The sequence below is a fragment of the Rhinolophus hipposideros genome (assembly GCF_964194185.1).
Source record: "Rhinolophus hipposideros genome assembly, chromosome: 20".
Lineage (NCBI taxonomy): Eukaryota > Metazoa > Chordata > Mammalia > Chiroptera > Rhinolophidae > Rhinolophus > Rhinolophus hipposideros.
In genome coordinates, this window is record NC_138066.1 from 6547568 (window position 1) to 6567300 (window position 19733).

Genomic DNA, 19733 nt, shown 5'->3' on the forward strand with positions numbered 1-19733 from the left:
AAATCTAAGCTTGCGTAACACCAGAACATACTATTCGGGAAAGGAAAGGTATTCCGAACGCTAAACTGAGTGGTGTGAATTTAGACCCTTGAAAAATATTCTACAGAAAGAAACAATATGTCCACTGTAAGTAGAGAAATGTGCAGAAATCTGCTCCAGTATTTCAGGTAGGAGAGCTTGAGGACATTAAAAGTGATTAAAAGTTCAGATTTTAGGAGTAAAAGCTCCCTAATTAGGAAACTGAAGAAATGGAAAGGCACCGTCAACAATGCAGAAGAAATTGGCGAAGGTTCATGACCAACCACGTAAATGAGTTTTTATTTTCAACACGTGGAGCTTCCAGCTGAGTCTGGCAATAGAATGCCTAGTATTGTAGACCAATTTGGGGAGAAACTGTTCTCCCCTATCCATTGAGCATGGAGATGAAGCCTGGCTCCTTGTTATATGCTCCATAAGGCAAATACCAGGAACCAAACAAACCAATAAATGCCAAAAGAATGATGGCATTATTCAAGTAAATGCCAAGTAACATGTACCACAGTGAAAGATGGTGGAGGAATTCCCATCTGCATTGCAGTGTATCAAGTGCACTGACAGAGCACCCACCACCTGAAAGGACATAGGAAAGGCACTTTACTGAGACTGAGGATGAGGCAAGTGTCCTGGGAAAAGTGACCCTTGAGTCATCATTGAAGAATATGCAGGAGCTCTGCAGATGAGAGGGAAGGCGGTCTAGGTAGAGGAAAATCCACCTGTGAATAGAACTAAGGGTTTGGGGAGATGGTGGCCAAAATATAGACTGGCCCTGTCATGAGCAGGACGTGCCTGTCAAAGTAGCAGTCTCACACACGTTTGTGTCTTTCCACAATGTCAGGCTTTATTCGAACAGAGCCATGGGTCTAGTCCTACTGACTTGGTTTACCAGGGTCATTAACCAAGGCTCCAGCCAGAGGACAGTCTCCAATAGTCAAGGTAGAGAGGTTCCACATGAGAAGGTCATACAGGTTTGCAAGCAATAGAGTTAGGCAAGGCAAACGGAGTCTTACCAAAGAAGGATGAGAGTCTGGTGTGTGGCAAGAGTCCCTTTGGCTCTGGGGTGCCTAATATTGGGCGTGAGGCCAGGCTGGTGAGATGGTCAGGAGGCGAGGCTTCCAGCACTCCACCTGGGACGAGTGCAGGTGCGGCTGTGAGTTCATGGATTGAGGCCTGAGTGAGGAGCCGTCAGAGAGCTCTGATCTTATGCCCGAGATGGTGTGGTTCCCCATCAGCAGCCTGATAAAGCCGTCTGAATGGTCACACTCCACCCTGCGTCTGGAGTTATCTGGTGAGGGCGGTCACTGGGTACGCCGTTCAGGGGATGTTCTGGCATGGCTGTCACTTTGTGACTGACATAGCTCTCGGAATTAGTAGAGTCCGTTTTGTGCTCACAACACTCTATGCAGGCCCAGATGCTGTCGTGCTTTGAGTTCAAATCTAGGAAGTCTGAACTTTCATGTAAACTATGGGAATGGGGCAGGCTGGGTTGGGGAACTGGTCCCTGAAAGATGTCATGCTAACATATTTGCCATTTCTGCACGCCTAGATTTCTTGGAAACAAAAACACCACCCCTACGGTTTGAGGGAAATTAGGTGTTAAGGATTAGCCCCCAACTGAGAACTTCTCTGATGGACTCAGAAGAATTCAAAGAGGATCATACCAGGAAAGGGAGCGCCTTAGAAATGTCTACTGCATTGATACCCTGAGCAAACTTGGAGTCCACAGGGGTATGTAGACCCTAGTATTTAAAGCAGAGGGATCTTTCAGGGTTTCAGCCTCCGGCCATGGCACATTTTAATGGATGAGACTGTTTCTGTGCTTGGTTTATAAATCATGGAGGTCAGGGTCGTTTCTCTCCAACTCACCCACTACTGGGCCTAACCCCAGGCAGCCCGCGATTAGGCACAGACATGCTATTATTAATGAGAGCTACACTGCTGTCTGATAGAAGTTCCAAGTCGCCAGTCAGTAAATCTATTTGCATTAAAATCTAAGGTTTCTTTCTTGTTTTTAATCCTCTGCTAACTGCCCTGCAGGAACAGATGTTGTTATTCTGAGCCTGGCATATTATTGGAATGACTTAACTGCATCTTCTCTTGCCAGCTCATTGTGTTTAGGGTTTGACGACTTTGCAGCATTTCCTTTTCTTCTTTTGATTAAAATGATGTGCCAAAAACCATATAGATATCAGAGACCATAAGTCTTCCAAGTAACCATCTTTGCAGGAGCAGAGAAGTTTCTCTGAATAGCAAGGCCTGCTCTCCCTGTCTTTTTTTTTTTTTTTTTTTTTTCTTTCTCTGCAGAGCTGGCTCCTAAATCGCTCTCCTCTGGTACAACTTGACATGCTGTGTCTAACTGGTAGTGACACAGGCTCACATGAGGGAGGGAGGGGCAGCCAACAGCCTGGAGATCCAGACCTCAGCATTTGGACTTCTTTTCAACAGAGAACTTCTGTTTGCATGTGACACACCTAGGAGTGTCCCTCACTTTGTCTCTCTGTATAATCTCTGTCATTTTTCTTGAATCATGCAGCCCTCTCAGTCCATCTTTTGTTTTCCCACATTTGACATAGATGCAAGCAGTGTATTTTTCTACTGAAAGAAAAACTGACCCTGCTAGCACAATGATAATTGGCCATTGACAGCTCAACGAGGAGAGTGGCTGACTTTCGGGAATGATGTGGTGAACTGGAAAGTGAGTTTCCTGTCGGAAGTGGGCAACCACTACCCAGCTTTCGCCAGTTTTTGTTTCGTGGGACTGGCTTACAGATAGTTTTAACAAATCTTTTGATTGTTTTTTGAGATAAACGTAAAATACATATTTTTAGGAGAAATAGACTGGTTTTTAAATGTTGACTTTTTTTTTTTTTCTAACTATGAGGAACCAGAAAAGATGGCTATTGGATGGATTTGGCCTGCAGGTCCCCTGATGTTTTAGTTATGATCTAAGTCCACCGTCCATTTTGCAGATGAGAAAACTGAGGTCTGGAGAAGAAAACTGACCTCCTCACATCTTAGAACGAGCAAGAAGCAAGCAAAAGCAGGACAAGGACCCTGGTTAGGATCCCATCTATTAACATAGATGATTAGATGAATAGATGGACTGGTAGAAGAATAAATGAAAAAAATCAATGAACATAGTTTCTTAATGATAAGCATCAATCAGATTGTGAGAATGGATTGATACAGGCATGGAGAACTCCAATTTCTGGCTTATTGTAGATTCAGATTAATTTAGCTAAACTAAGTGATTAGCAGTCTTAGAGTCTCATCAAAGTCCACATCTGTCCTCAGCCATTTCCCTCCCACACCAAGAAAGAAAGAACCTTTTGATTCATTAGTTTGTAAAGAGATATACACATGAATGTTTACTTTAGCAATATTTGGGTAAAAATGACTGGAAACAAAGTGAATACAACTCAATAGAAAAACCACTATATATACGGTAGTCCGTCTACACCATGGGATAGTACACAACCACTGAAAATAATACATTAGAATGATTCAGTGGACTTGGAAGGCATTCCATCAGGCATGATGGAGTGAAAATATCAAGATGCGGAAAAGTATAGTATCCCTATTTTTAAAAATTCAAGCCCCTCATTGTATGTGTGTAATGTTTATTTGTACATGTATCATCTGTTTTGAAGTATATGTGTACAGAAAAATTACATATGTATACATACATATATATGTATATGATTATTAATATAGAGTACCTTGCTTGGGGAGACTAATGAGAGAGGAAGAGGCATTGAGAAGAGAGGGCTAACCATGCAAAAGAGTAAAAGTAAAAATGACTTCTTTTTCCAGGCACTGAGGAAGAAAAGTAACAGGGGATCTCAAGAGCAAAATGAGATCTGTTACGAAGCATAAAGAAAGTTAGATTGCTCTTGCTGCACGTCTGAATAGAATTGTGCACACTTTGACCCAGCTATACTTTGATTTCCATGTAATAAACTACATCATTCTGTTTTATGTTAAAGACACAGTAAGAAGGTCACACAGATAATGGGCCATGCCAGTAAGATTTTATTTTATGTGCATGCCACTTTTTTCAAACAAGTGTCCTGAAGATGTAGAATATCCTAGTTGCTTGAAAAAGAAAATACTTCATTTAATACTTGTTTAGTTCATTCTGTAGAATTACATAGTGAGGTCCATCCGTGATACTGTCATGTCCGCCCACATCAGAACAGAACCCTCTGCCGGAGCTCAGACCTCTTACGACGTCTGACAATTAAGTTCACTAACTTTTGTAACAATGTTGCTAACCTTTTTTGATATCAGAGGGATTATTCATTATGAATTTGTCCCAAGTGGACAAACAGTTAACCAAGTTCACTATTTGGAAGTGCTGAAAAGGCTGCATGAAAAAGTTGGACGACCTGAACTTTTCACCAACAATTCATGGCTCTTGCATCACGACAATGCATCAGCTCACATGGCACTGTCTGTGAGGGAGTTTTTAGCCAGGAAACAAATAACTGTATTGGAACACCCTCCCTACTCACCTGATCTGGCCCCCAATGACTTCTTTATTTACCCAAAGATAAAGGAAATATTGAAAGGAAGACATTTGGATGACATTCATGACATCAAGGGTAATACAACGACAGCTCTGATGGCCATTCCAGAGAAAGAGTTCCAAAATTGCTTTGAAGGGTGGACTAGGCACTGGTGTCAGTGCATAGCTTCCCAAGGGGAGTACTTCAAAGGTGACCATAGTGATATTCAGCAATGAGGTATGTAGCACCTTTTCTAGGATGAGTTCGTGAACTTAATTGTCTAACCTCATACACATGTGCCACCCCTTCCCACACTATTAGTCTTCTCCCCCATCTACCGGATACAGTTTGCAGCTTGACCTGAATCTCAGCTCATCTTCCTCCATCCTTCCCAAGGCTGCAATGCAGCCACCTTTACTCTGTCCCATCATTTGCTTCCCTGTCTAATTTTCTTTCTACTTCCTAGTCTCCACTCTTTCTATTAAGTTTCCTTAGTAACATCTCAGAATCCTCATGTCACTGAAACATCCCTGACTTCTCCAACATTTGGGAAGGACTGAGGTCTCATTTTCTTTATTCACCTAAATCTCAGTGCTTCATCTACAGTATTTGACTGGCAGGAAACTCAGTCTTTGATGTGAGTTAGCCTCCCTGAGTATCAACAAGACCACCCAGCATTTGCCTTCTTCATTCTGAATGGCAGTCCTGGCTCTCCCTGATTGCCCACCATGAAACTGTTTATTATAAAAATAAATATAACTCAGGAATATCCAGATGGAAGAGATACATAGAACAAGTTATGGAGAAAGGACACAGAGCTGCCATGCCCTCTCTGAGCTGGCCACTTTCCCTTATTCTCCACGTGTTCATCAACTTGGAAGTTCTTCAAACCTCCATTCTTTTGGATTTTTATGGAGGCTTCATTACATAGGCATGATTGATTAAATGATTGGTCATTGGAAATTGATTGATTCCATTTCCTGGCCCTCCCCAGAGGTCTGGGATGGGGAGGAGGGGAATGAAAGGTCAAACCCTCTAATTACATGGTTGGTCCCCCTAGCAACCAGCACCCATCCTTAAGGTACTTTGGGGCTTTCCAAAAGTCACCATATTAGCATAACAAAAGACACCTTTAGGCTTTCATCACTTAGGAAATTCCAAGAGTTTTATGAGCTCTGGGCCAGGGACAGGGATAAACACCAAATATATGCTTCTTAGTATAAATCACAATATCACACCTTCATTTTATGTCTTTAACATAACATAGAATGATACAGTATGTTATTAGGTTGGTGCAAAAACAATTGTGGTTTAAAGGGTTATAATTGCAAAAACCTCAATTACTTTTGCACCAACCTAATACAGTGTTTCCTCGAAAATAAGACCTACACCAAAAATAAGCTCCAGTTAAGATTGTCAGCCAGATGGACGCATTTAGTACGCTGTGATGATGTTCCAGAAGAAGATGACATGACTGTATTTGAATAAATGTAGATCGTTGTACATGAAAAAATAAGACATCCCCTGAAAATACGCCCTAATGCATCTTTTGGAGCAAAAATTAATATAAAAAACCCAGTCTTATTTTAGGGGAAATACGGCATAAAACCCAGTCTTATTTTTGGGGAAACATGGTATATGACGAAACAAAAGTACGGTTGGGTTGAAGTATGCATAGTAGTAATCGGAAGGACAGAAAGGATAACCAAACTTTATTCTTTGAAATTGATCTTATTTTGCTAGTATCAAGATGGCAGGGGAAGTTATTTCTGGCATCAGTTATGGATTTTCTCAGAACCAGCAGTATCCTTTTCCTAAGTCTCTTCTACTAGCACCTCTCTGCCTTAGTTCCCTTTCAGAGGCTCAGGTGTTTTTTCCTATAATTTGGTCACATTCTGGGCCCACTTCAGTCTGCCAAATATCCTTAAACCCCTCAAGTTCAGTGGGCTCAGTGTCCAGTTCCTATATTCTCAAGTAAAATCCTGCATTTTGATGCAAATGAGTCAAAGCAGATCCACTCCCAGCTCAGTTGGGGTCAGAAGGCTGGGGAGCCTGGAAGATAAGTAAAAGGAGTTGGACATCCCTCCTTAATGATGTCTACATCTCAGTTCCTACCCAGCCAAAGAACCCCTTTATCCTTCTCCAATCAAAAACCCTCAATTGTGAGAAAAAGCCCTATGGAAGTAAAATTTCAAATCTGAGAAATTTGAGTAAGAAGGCTTATTATTTAGGGAAGATTATTATATAATCCACAGAGCCCTATAAAGTGTATTAGGACAAAATGAGGGGAAAATGAGATTCAGTATATGAAAATTCTCTGTATTATCAGTAGAAACAGCCAGCTTTTACGAGGCAGTGGCTAATATACCTTCGTGAGATTACAAATGTTGTCCCTTGAAAGTCCATGTTCAAACACTTAGCCTATTGAGTAATCACAAAGTTGTACATTTTACCCCAAATATTATGAGCCTATTGTTCACCAAAGGCCCTAAAATTATTTTAAGTTATGTAAGAACAGAAAGACTTAAAGAGATTAGAACTGAGTGATATAGGAGTCTCAAAAGTTATTACTATGTTTTTAAAAGAACATTAGATAATGAAAACAAAGTAAAAGAAACATAAATAAGGAATATTTCTAGAGTATCAGACATGGCTGAGCAGGCAGAGTCATACAAAACATCACACACCAGACCTGTAAGATCAATTTCTGTGGCTCTAACCTACTTTTTCCTGAAACTCTACTCATTGTGTTCCTGGACCAAAGACCGAACCGGGTCCAATTACTCAGTAGTTGCCAGTCAAAAGACAACTCTGGGAAGATTTTATGAGAATGAACGTTCTTCATTGCATGCTGGTAGCAAGGACAGACAGTGGTGGTGGGGGGTGTTTAGTTCCCCAAATCAGCATGTCTCGGAACAAAGGATCGGATTCATCTTTATTCAGGAAAATCATGTATAAACATCAAGGTGAGCTTCCTCATCACATGTATAGGTAGGGAGACTCCTGCACCTGCGCAGTTAGAAAACACGCCTATACAAATCATCCTGGGCATCTCCCTGTAAAAACAGGCCTGCAATTGTCCAAGTCAGGGATGGCACAGGTATGGAAGACAGTTTAACTAATTAAGTCTCCACCCTTCTGTTAAACGCAGCAAATCACAGGATGGGATTAGCAAATCTCATAACATTTAGGGTGATCTAACTAGGTTTACAAGTTAATCTAAGCAAAGTTATGAATTCCAAATAAAGTAGTTTATGCTAGGTTACCTTTAAGGAATATGAGGTTGAAAAATTAAGTTGGCAAACTCATCCTAGAAAAAGTGCTACATACCTCATTGCTGAATATCACCATGGTCACCTTTGAAGTACTCCCCTTGGGAAGCTATGCACCCATCCCAGCACCTAGTCCACCCTTTAAAGAAATTTTGGAATTCTTTTTCTGGAATGGCCATTGGAGCTGTCGTTGTATTACCCTTGATGTCCTGAATGTCTTCAAAATATCTTCCTTTCAATATTTCCTTTATCTTTGAGTAAAGAAAGAAGTCATTGGGGGTCAGATCAGGTGAGTAGGGAGGGTATTCCAATACAGTTATTTGTTTACTGGTTAAAAACTCCCTCACAGACAGTGCCATGTGAGCTGATGCATTGTCGTGATGCAAGAGCCATGAATTGTTGGTGAAAAGTTCAGGTCGTCTAACTTTTTCATGCAGCCTTTTCAGCACTTCCAAATAGTAAACTTGGTTAACTGTTTGTCCACTTGGGACAAATTCATAATGAATAATCCCTCTGATATAAAAAAAGGTTAGCAACATCATTGCAACAAGTTCACGAACTTAATTGTCAGATGTGTGAGTGTGTGTGCGCGCACCACAAAATTCTCTGAGAAACTGCCTGTGTGATAATTTATTGATAAAATTGGAAAAAGCCAAAATGTACACTCACCATGAAGATTCAAATTCGAAACACCATATACCTCAACTACCAAGAGAAGAGAGAGGAAAGCAGAGAAGCAAATGTAATTCTTTGTTGTGCAACTTTGGCCAAAGTATTCATTTTATAAACTGTTACCCTTCAGGAGATAAGAGAGTTATGAGCAGTAAAGAAGCCTGGGGAATCCCTGAGGAAATTATTTGCTAGATATCTCAGAAAATTATAAAATTAGCCAATGCACAGGTTGTGAGGGATCTATTTAGACATGAGCAAAGCTCATGATGTTTCCTGAGAATGGAATGCCGCCCTGAATGTGACTATGAGAATTTTCAGCCAAGACAGGGTGCCCGGGGAAGGTTCTGGATGGTAGAGGTAGCTAGAGTTTGGGGCATTGATAGATGCATTGTGCTTTACGGTACCAGCCCTCCCAAGCAATAGAAACCCAGCACCACCTTCATGGAAGCATTATATTTCCCCAGGCCTTTCAGTACAGCTTGGCAAACTTTATTTTTACAGGAGACAGATAGTGACTATTTTTGACTTTGTGGGCCAAAGGACTGCATACTATTTCTGTCACAGCCACTTAACACTGCAACTGGAGTGTGAAAGCAGTCACAGACAGGTGGCTTTGGTCTGTGGGCTGTACTTTGTGGATCCCTAGACTATAGACAGACAGGACAAATTTCAAGGTACTTAGCTTGGCATTGAAGACTCCTGACTCCCAGTCCCTAACAGGCTTTCATAACCTCATAGACCATCATTCCTTCCAACAAATAGTAATTAAGTTCCTGTTATGTGACGGGCACTGTGCTAAGCAATGGGGGTACACGGGCAACATGACAAAGTCCTTAGACTCGGGGGCTTACCATTTCTTGCTGGATCAAAAATTAAACAGACCTTGTATGAAACCATAATGGTGGATACATGTCATTATCCATTTTTCCAAATTCATAGAATGTGCAACATTAAGAGGGAACCCTAATGTAAACCATGGACTCTGGATGATGATGTGTCAATCAGTGCAGGCTCATCAGTTGTAACAAATGTCCCCACTCTGGTGGGGGTTGCTGGTAACAGGGAAGGTGGTGCATGTGTGGAGGTAGGGGGAAACCTCTGTAGTTTCCATTCAGTTTTGCTGTGAACCTAAAAATGCCATTCAAAAGTCTATTGAACATTAAGTATTCTAATTATTAATTCATTTCAATGATAATGAATGCTGTGAAGAAGACACACACTGGGCTATTTCTTCTTCTAATACACCAGTCTAACCACCCATGTGTAATCTCCACTTCTATTTGTTTATTCATTTCTTACCCCTTCTTCAAATCTCAGCAGAAGTCCCATTTCCTACCCCAAATCTTCCTCGGTGAACTCAGTCCTCATCCTTTGGTCAACAGACATTCAAGCCCCTGTGCTAACTGCTGGGGATTAGCAGTAAACAAGAAAGACACATTCCCTGTCCTCATGGAGCTCCTATCTAGTCTTCAAGAACTCTCCCCCCTTGACCTGCACCAGTACTTATTGTATATACCATTCATGGTGCATACCCGGTAAACTAACATGTGTTGGATGCCAAGGCCCACTCTTCAAGGAGATTATAATGGATAGTTTATTCCACATACCTATTCCTCAGTGCCCAATAGAAGGAAAAAGAAAAAGATCAGGCAATAGCAAGCAGGAGCTCTGACTGTTCCAAAGCGACAATCCTAAATCCATGCTAAATAAATCAATAGAAGACAAAAATTGGTGTCATAAATACAGATAGAGGGTAAATGAGTTTTAAAAGTTGATAAAAGGACATACAGTAATCTAGATCAGGGGCTGGCAAACATTTTCTGTAAATAGTTGAGATGGAGTGGGCCACACATAGGTCTCTCACATATTCTTCTTCTTTTTAAAAAACCCTTTAAAAATGTAAAACCCGGAGCGGCCGATGGGCTCAATGGTTAGAGCACAGTGCTCATAACACCAAGGTCTCTGGTTCATTTCCCACATGAGCCAGTGAGCTGTGCCCTCCACAACTAGATTGAAAACAACGACTTGACATGGAGTTAATGGGTCCTGGAAAAACACACTGTTCCCCAATATTCCCCCCCCCAAAAAAAATGTAAAAAACATTTTTAAACTAGCAAAAGCAAGCCAGCAGGTTGCTGGCCCCTGATCTACAAAGATGGAACAGTGTAATGGAAAGCTGTCAGTTATTCCCATCTTTTTAATCTGGGGAGGCTCTGGGGAGGAGGCGATGGTATTTTGAGACCTGGAGTAAGAGCCTGGCCTTGGCTTGACCACAAGGTAGCAGGGGGGCAGGATGACCTAATGGAAAGAAGCCGGGCCGGGAGTCAACAAACCTGAATCTGAGTCCTGGCTCTACCGCTATCGGCGTGGTTTCGGCCAAGTCGCCCCGTGCCTCCAGTAACTTCTGTGAGTTATCGCCATGAAAAATGAGCAGAAAAGCAACTTATTGTGAGAATAAGATGAGATCATATCAGAGCACTTTGGAAACTGACAAGCATCCCAGTAAGACCTTGATAAAATTAGTAAAAGCCAAAAATGTAAGCTAAACTTGAAGATTCCAAATTCGAAATGTCACATTATTTAGCTAGCAAGAGAGGAGGCGAAATGTGAGAGTCAAATATGATTCTTTATTATACGGTCTTGGCCAAGATAGCTATTTTATAAGCTGCAAGCCTTCAGAAGATAATAGAGTTGTGAGCAGCAGACAGCTGGGGATCCCTGAAGAGGATACACAGAGCCCATCGGAATGACGCCACAAGTGTGTGGAGATGCTCTCAACCCTCAGTGGCCTCCCACAAGGCTTTGCCTTCGCAGTCTGTGTGAAGGGTGGTCTAGAGTCCTTCTCCTGTCAATCAGCACCCAATGCAGAGGTGCTATCAGAGGTATATGAGGTCTGAGGTGAAAACCTGCTGACTGTAAATAAATAAAAAGATCCTAAAGACAGAACAACTTTTGGTTTACAACGTTTGGCTTTTAACTAACAGGATCTGTAGAGCCCCTCGTCTCTTTCTCGGAAAATATTGATAAAGACAAAAATTAAAATTAAAAAAAAAACCAAAGCCCCAAATTCCCCCAAAAACTTACGGTTTAGAAAGAGTATAACAGTCAGTCCACACCATTTGAGAAAACTATCTACTAAGATGTCTGATAGAATGGATTAAGAAAGACATTTGGTGGGTACACTCATGCTTGTTTCATGACACAAAGTGCCATCCGTCCAAATGACAATAAGGCAGCCCTCTGACTTTCCTTCTGTTGGCAGCCTTACTCAGTGTTATGGGTTGAATCGTGCACCCCTAAAAGGATATGTTGAATTCCTAAACGCCGGTCCCTCAGAATGTGACCTGATTTAGATGTAAGGCCTTTATATAAGTGATCAAGTGAAAATGAGGTCATTAGGGTGGGCCCTAATCCAATCTGACTGGTGTCCTCATAAAAAGGGGAAATTTGTATGCAGAGGCAAACATGAACAGAAGGAATACAAAATGAAGAGATACAGGGACAATGTCATGTGAAGACTAGGTGATGAAGGGAAGCAACCAGAACAAGGCAAAGATAGGCAGCAAACCAACCAGAAGCTAACAGAGTGGCATGGAGCAGGTTCTCCCTGTCAGCCCTCAGAAGGAACCAACCCTGCTGACACCTTAATTTCAGACTTCTAGCTTCCAGAGCTGTGAAGCAATACATTTCTGCGGTTCAAGCCACCAGTTTATGATACTCTATGTTAGCCTCAGGAAACTAATAGAAGGTACTTAAGCCTTGTAACCATGGCAGCTCTCTCTCTACTGTGCTAGGAACACTTTTTTTGAAGCAGCAGGGCACTCCTCTCCCAACTCCATTCACATACAGTAAGAACATAGTTGAGAATACATCAACCTAAGCTAACATGGCTGCTCGCAATTTCCAGGTTCTTTTTGGTGAAAACCAGCAAGTTCCAATGATTAGAGGTCTGAGTGGGCTCCAAGGTCTTCCCCCCACCCACCTTATTGCCTGATGTATGTTACAGTAAAAGCACTGATTAAATTCTAGCACATATGAAAATATATACTAATGACCAGAAACAAAAACAGATACACCAGTGGGTGAAATCGCAGCTTTCTGTCCTTGATCGGTAGTTAGCAATACTTAGCAATAAAATTTTTACTCAAGGTAAATACTGTAATTTTAAAGGCAGAATTCAGCAAAACATCTAGTCTGATCAGATGTTGGAACCCTCTGTCAGGTGATGGACCCAGATTTGAATAATGTCATAATGTGAAGGAGCCCTGGCAGAGTTGACTCAAGAAGTCCAACTCCTGATCTAAAAAAATAAGCCCATTAAAGAAACTAAGGAAGTTACTAAAGCATTACCTCCTAAAAAAAAGTTCACCCAGACAGTTTTATTTTCAAGTCAGTTCAAACTTTCAAGGAACAGATAATCCCCATGCAATATAAACTGTCCCTGAATAGTAAAAAATAAAATAAAATAACATTTCAAATGTCCACTACAACTAAGAATCATCTTTTTTTTTTTCTAAGAATCATCTTGATACCAAAACTTCACAATGATAGCATGTGCTCAGTGGTTAGTGCACAGTGCTCATAACACCAAGGTTAGAGCGCAGGAGGTTAGGAATAACCAAGGAAATTATAACGGATAGTTTATTCCACACACCTAATACCTAACTATAAACCAAAGCAACTATGAACACAAATTCCAAAATGCTAAATACAATAGCAGCCAACTGAATGAAATCATATATTAGAAGATCATCCATCATAATCAAGTAGGGTTATCAAGGAATGCTGAAACATTTTAACACTAGGAAACCAATTTACAAAGTACCTCATAGACAGATGTGCAATAATCTCAGTAGACACTAAAAAAAGACACTAGAATATAACACATATTCAGAATAATAACTCAGAGAAAAGTAGAAACAAAATGATTTCAACATGGCAAAGATCATTTGTCTTAAATAAGTCATGTCTTAAGAGTCAAACACTAGACACTTTCCTATTAGAATCAGGAAAAAGGCAAAAATTTTTGCTATCACCATTATTATTTAACATTTTAATGGAAATCTGGCTGATTCATGAGATATAAAATGGAAATAGTTACAATCATTGCAGAAAAGCAAAATTATTATTAGAAATATGACTATATACCTACAAAATCCAGTGAATAACTGCATAACTATTTGAATGTGAAAGCTTAATAAAGTACCCAGATAATATATATGGATACAAAAATCTGTAAATTTCCCATGGACCAGCCCATAGACTTAGATAACATAATGAAATGGTTATATTCACAGTAACAAAAAATGCAAAATATTTTGGAAAAGGCTAACAAGAAATGTACAAATTCTTTATGCAGAAAACTATCAAATATTTCTGAGACTTATGTAAATAGTGGCTAGCAGCACTACCTACAGACATGTTCGACTTCCCATAAGTATCACAAGAGAGGGGTCATGTGTGTTTTGGATCTTAAGTAGACCCACAATGGGTAAAATAATTCCCAATCCACAGTACATGTATGTATTAGTCAGCTAATACATACATTATGCTGCATTAACAAACAATACCACCATCTCAGAAGCTACAACAACAAAGGTTTGTTTCCTACTCACATTACATGTTCTTATAGTTTGGGTGTGGTGCTCCACGTTGCCTTTATTTGGGGACTTGGGATAAAAGAGTGGCCCCTCTCTGGACATGTTTTTTAGAGCAGGGAAAAGAACACGGGCAGATTAAACAATGGCATTTAAAGCATGGTGCTTACATATGGCACATAGCCCTTCTGATCATGCTCCATTGGCCAAAGCAAGTCACATGACAGTACCTGATTTCTTTGAGGTGGGAAAGAATAGTTTTCTCACAGAAGGGACACACATAATTTTAAATGGTTTCTAATGAATATATATATATATATATATATATATATATATATATATATATATGTATATATTTATAGCCACTGAAGACTTCATCTATATGATTCCATTGAACACTGAATGTATATATGTATATATATGTATACATATATATATTCAGTGTTCAATGGAATCATATAGATGAAGTCTTCAGTGGCTATAAATGAAAGATTAAATAAAGGATTAAGTAAAGGAAGAAGCAAAAATATAGGAAAATATGAAAACTCATAACAATGATAACCAAGATTGAACTAATTTTAGAATATGGTCAAAGTTTTCCCTAATATAACATCAATCAAACCAAACTACAAAAAATTAAGCCATGCTGACCTTTGCAGCATCTTAGAGAACATAACTAACGCCATGTTGAAAGACACTTTATTGATTCCTCAGAGAGCAAAAAACTATTGGAAAAGAAGATACTGACAAAAGCATGGTTACAGGAGGAGTTGTTAATCTAACACCTGCAGGCCTGTCAGTTCAAGTAGACCAAACACACATATGTGGAAAAAGAAAATCCTGCTAGTTTTCAAAGAGTAGAAACAATGCAGACCACGTTCTCACATTCTCTAACCACAAAGTAATTAACCCAGAAATTCATAACAGAAGTATTTTTACAAACACTAGAAATGTTAGACTCTATTAAATAACTCTTGAGAAAAAGTAGAAATCAAAACTACAAATGTACACTATTTTTAAAATTATGACAATAAGAACAGAATATATAAAATATAGGGGTTGTGACCAAAGATGAACTAATAAAATTAATAACATTGAGATTTGATTATTAAACAAGAAAGAGGAAGAGTATGTAAACTAAGTATCCAATTCAGTAAGCTGAAAGAGATCAAGAGAATAAATCTAAAACGATGCAGATAGAAGAAACAGATAAATATGAAATTATTGTTTTTAATTTATTTAGAAAACTAAAAAAATATTTCAGTTGATAAATAAAGAACGTTGTTTTTAAAAATAAAAAAATAATAGAACAAGGTCAATTGAACAAAAAGAAAATCATTAAAACTCTCTTAATAAAAAGGGATACGTAACATCTATATCAGAAATAAGGAAACAAATGTTAACTTTTAATAAAGCAAGACAAAAACAAATATGAGCAACAGGACTATAAAAAGCAATGTAACCACAATTATAAAAAAGATTATTTAGAATTTTAAGAAATATTAATAATTATATGCTACTACATTTGAAAAGTAACGATTTTATGAAAAAATTCACTATTAAAAATTTCCAAATAAGAGGCCAAAAACTTAGACCAATAATGATGGAAGAGGGTGTGTGTGTGTGTGTGTGTGTGTGTGTGTGTGTGTGTGTGTGTGTGTGTGTGTGTATATGTAACAGTTAGTCCCCAAATGGTACCATTTGGGGATTCAAATATTTCTCATGGATGACATTTTTCAAACTTTCAATAAACAACTATTCTATACAGGTTAAGCTTTGCCAAAATATTAAAAAACAAAACATGGAATACCTCAAATTTTACTTAATAGAGCTGACGTAACTGTGATACAAAAACCTGAAGAGTTGAAGAAGTTAAATGTGTGAGCACACCCACGGAGTGCTGTGCAGCAGTCAGAAACACAGCAACGTAGATGAATCCTAAACTCACTGGGCTTAGTTTAAAAAGTAAAAACAGAATGAGATCTATAACATGATAAATTAACAATGCACACCACGTGACAATAATACACATTTTCAAAGGACTCAGTCAAATAAACAAATGCACATTTAAAATGTTAAAATAGTTGTTTGAGGGGAGGCAGAAGGAAAAGAGAATAAATAAATGTGCTATAAACTAGAGTCTGAATAACTCAATCCTCTACACTAAATATTATCTAAAAAGATACTGAGAAAACTATAGACTAACTCTCCCTTATGAATATTGATGCAGAATGTTAAACATTGACAAATATAATACACAAAAGCCAAGAAGAGTTTATATATTAAAGTATAGAAATTAAAGTACAGCTAAATGTTTAAATTTTAATTGATCAAGTTAAAAAGAGAAAAAAAAACATAGTATGACCTTGATCAAGTTGCAAATGAACATTAAACAATTTTTCAACAATTAATCCTAATTAAAATTCTTGGCAAAACTAGTATATTTCCTTAAAATGATAATAATAACCTACCTGAGACCAATATGCAAAATTATATGGAATGGTTAAACACCAGAAGCATTTCCATTAAAGTCAAACATGACATGAATAGTATATTCAATACCAATATAGTGCATATGAGGAACACTAAAGAGAACCAGCTGAAAATCTATTAGAATTAATAAGTAATTTCACAAATCAAATTATCAAAGTATTTGATATTGTAAACATGAAAGTTCTTTCAAATTTATTTCAATTTTTAACTGCAAATTTAATGCAGTTCTTTGGAGAATATGATGGGATGGGGATTTTAAAGATCACATAGAAGGACAATATTGGGGGGAAAATTATAATGAAGAAAGTACCAGACACCAAAACAAAGTTTAACTCATAACTATTAAAATAATATGCTCAAAAAAAAAGTTCAGTGCAAGAGGATAGAAAGTCCAGAAACAGCTAGGTAGGTATGACAATTTGGTACCGTATTTCTTGATCGTAATATTTCTGATATCAGGATATGACTCAAGAATTTTAAATTGTTAGGTTTCTAAATCAGATGTGAATCTCACAGTCAATTGCATTTTAGAATCAAGGAAATAAATCACATGACATTCCAAATCAGTTAAAAAGAATTGGATATTGAACAAATGGTTCTAGGACAATAGGTTAAACTTTTAGGGAAAAGGGTTAAATGTTTTCCTTATGCCATACATCAAAATTAATTCTGTAGGGTTTAAAAAACTAAATTAAAAGGAAGGAAGGAAGGAAGGGAGGGAGGGAGGAAGGGAGGGAGGGAGGGAGGGAGGGAGGGAGGAAGGAAGGAAGGAAGGAAGGAAGAAAAAAAGGAAGGAAGGAGGAAAAAGAGAAAGAAAGACAAAATGCAAGTGTCTTTATTCTCATAAAACTAAATTATTTACCTGAAAAGCCTGTAGTAGACATTAGGCTCTTTTCTTTTTCTTTTCTTTGATTGCCTAGTAAGTGAATACACCCTCCACTGCCATGAAATTTTGTCATTGTTTAACACTTTAAGAGTAGAGTCCTTTTACCACTGAAAACACCAAAAGTGCCCAGTAATACTGGAATTGTAAAATAAAGTATTGATATACCCATGAAGTTGTGTATACCACTACAAATAATGTTTGAAAAAATAGGTAAATTTGTTAAAAAATGTTCAAAATATAATGTTTGCTAAAAAATGGGATGTGATCAAAATTTTAGAATATATACTTGTACACGCATACACACGTGTGTATGCACATATCATATAAAATTACTGAAAGAAAAACCATGAAAACATTAACAATGCTTATTACTATGTAGCAGGATTTAGGGTCATTTTTACTGTCTTCGATACTATTTTCTATTTTCTGAATGTCCTCTGAATTTCCTCATCATCTGCCCACACCTGAATAGATCAGAGAAGTAACTGACCCAGCTGGCTGGCAATTTATGGTAGAGCCAAAATCATGCTCAAGTAGAGATATGAGATCTTAGTTGAATAAATCAGATTCTCTCTCTGAATAGCTTCAATTGGAAAATGTCACACAAATGGTATGTGGAAAGAGAGGCCATTAAATAGAAAGGGGCTGTGTGTGAGCCACATTAAGCCAAAATATAAGAAATAAGAAACTACATGTGAGAAGAAGCTAGTAGGCAGAGAAAAATTGAGGTTAGTAATTAGTTGTGAAAAGAAAAGTAGACAGACAGAAAGGGAAACAATACATGAAGAATAAAGATCCATGACTTCAGCTGCTTCAGATCCTACAAATGCTTTGCATCTCCTGCCAGTCCTGGAGACCCAATAACACCATGACTATTAGTTATAGATGTTTATGAAACATCTTTTTCTCCTATTGGCCTTTACAATTAAAAACCAGAAGAGTGAACAATATATGAAAATTCATGTTTTGTACAAAAAAATAGAATATAAGAGTCTATAAGCCCTAAAAAGACAGGAAACTCTCAATTGTTAATGTTAACATTGGTTATCTCCAAGCACTGGAATTATAAGTGACTTTTTTTTTTCATTTTTATACTTGTGGCATTTTTCAAGTTTTCCACCATGAGCATATAATACTTTTATAATCGCTTATAAAACAAATAAATGCTATTTTCAATGGCATGTGTGTGAATATGTTCTATTGACCTCACTCTGATAAAAAACCTTCATAAATTTCACCACTAGTTTCCTTGCTGAACAAGACCAAGACCTTTGCTGATATACATCTATTTCCCACATTTTTTACAACTAAACCAAATAACCAAGTGTAGTTGCTCTGGGCCAAAGTTTGGATCCAAGGTCAATAGATTTCCCCTGCAGTGACTGAGTGGATCCAACATACTTAGAATGGTCACCCACTGACTCATGTAACAAGCATTAGTGTTCTGGAACCGGAAATGTGTATCCATCCATTTGAGCACGGAGCGCATCTGTTTACAGAGTAGTCAGCTTGCTCTAAGAATCTTTATCAAATCAAGTTGTAGAAACAGGGCCTCACATGAGAGTATTCCACTTTTCCCCTGTGACACCACTCTGGCATTAGAGTCCCTTTTCACCCCCCTCTTCCAAAAAGGAGAAGCAACCCCAAACAGAGAACCTAAAAGGGAGAGAAACTCAAGCAGGGAAGCCTGTGTGGAAGTAATTGTCCAGCTTCCTTCTCCACTCTCTAAAACCTGCCACCACCACCCTACCCAGATTCAATCCCAAGTCCCTGTGCTGTGATCTTGACTCCTGTCAAATACTCTTCTCTTCGGGATGATATAGATATGTGGAAGCTTGAAACGATTCTAAACCTAAGGTGTATGAGATCTTGAGTTAGACATTTAACCTTTTCAAACTTCAACTATAAAATGGGGGTGGAGGTGAACTTGTTATGAGGTGATCTGGATTGTTCCAGCAGCTCAAGGATCTATGCATAAGAAGCTATAAAAATAAGCAGGGCCTACCAGGGAGGACACAAATACCATGATGCTCCCCAGGCCTGCTGCTGTCTCTGGGAATGTTTGAAACAACCCGGATGACACTCCTATAAACACACATACCCTTTCTTTACCACTCAGTAAAGCTGTTCTCTATGTACTTTCACTGTCTTTTGCCTACAGATTTGCTGTTGAAAATACACTGCCGAGAGTTGGAAGTTTGCTGCATTTGAACGACCCTCCAAACTCTGAGTTTTGATCTTATTAAAATTTTGATATGTGTTTTCAAGA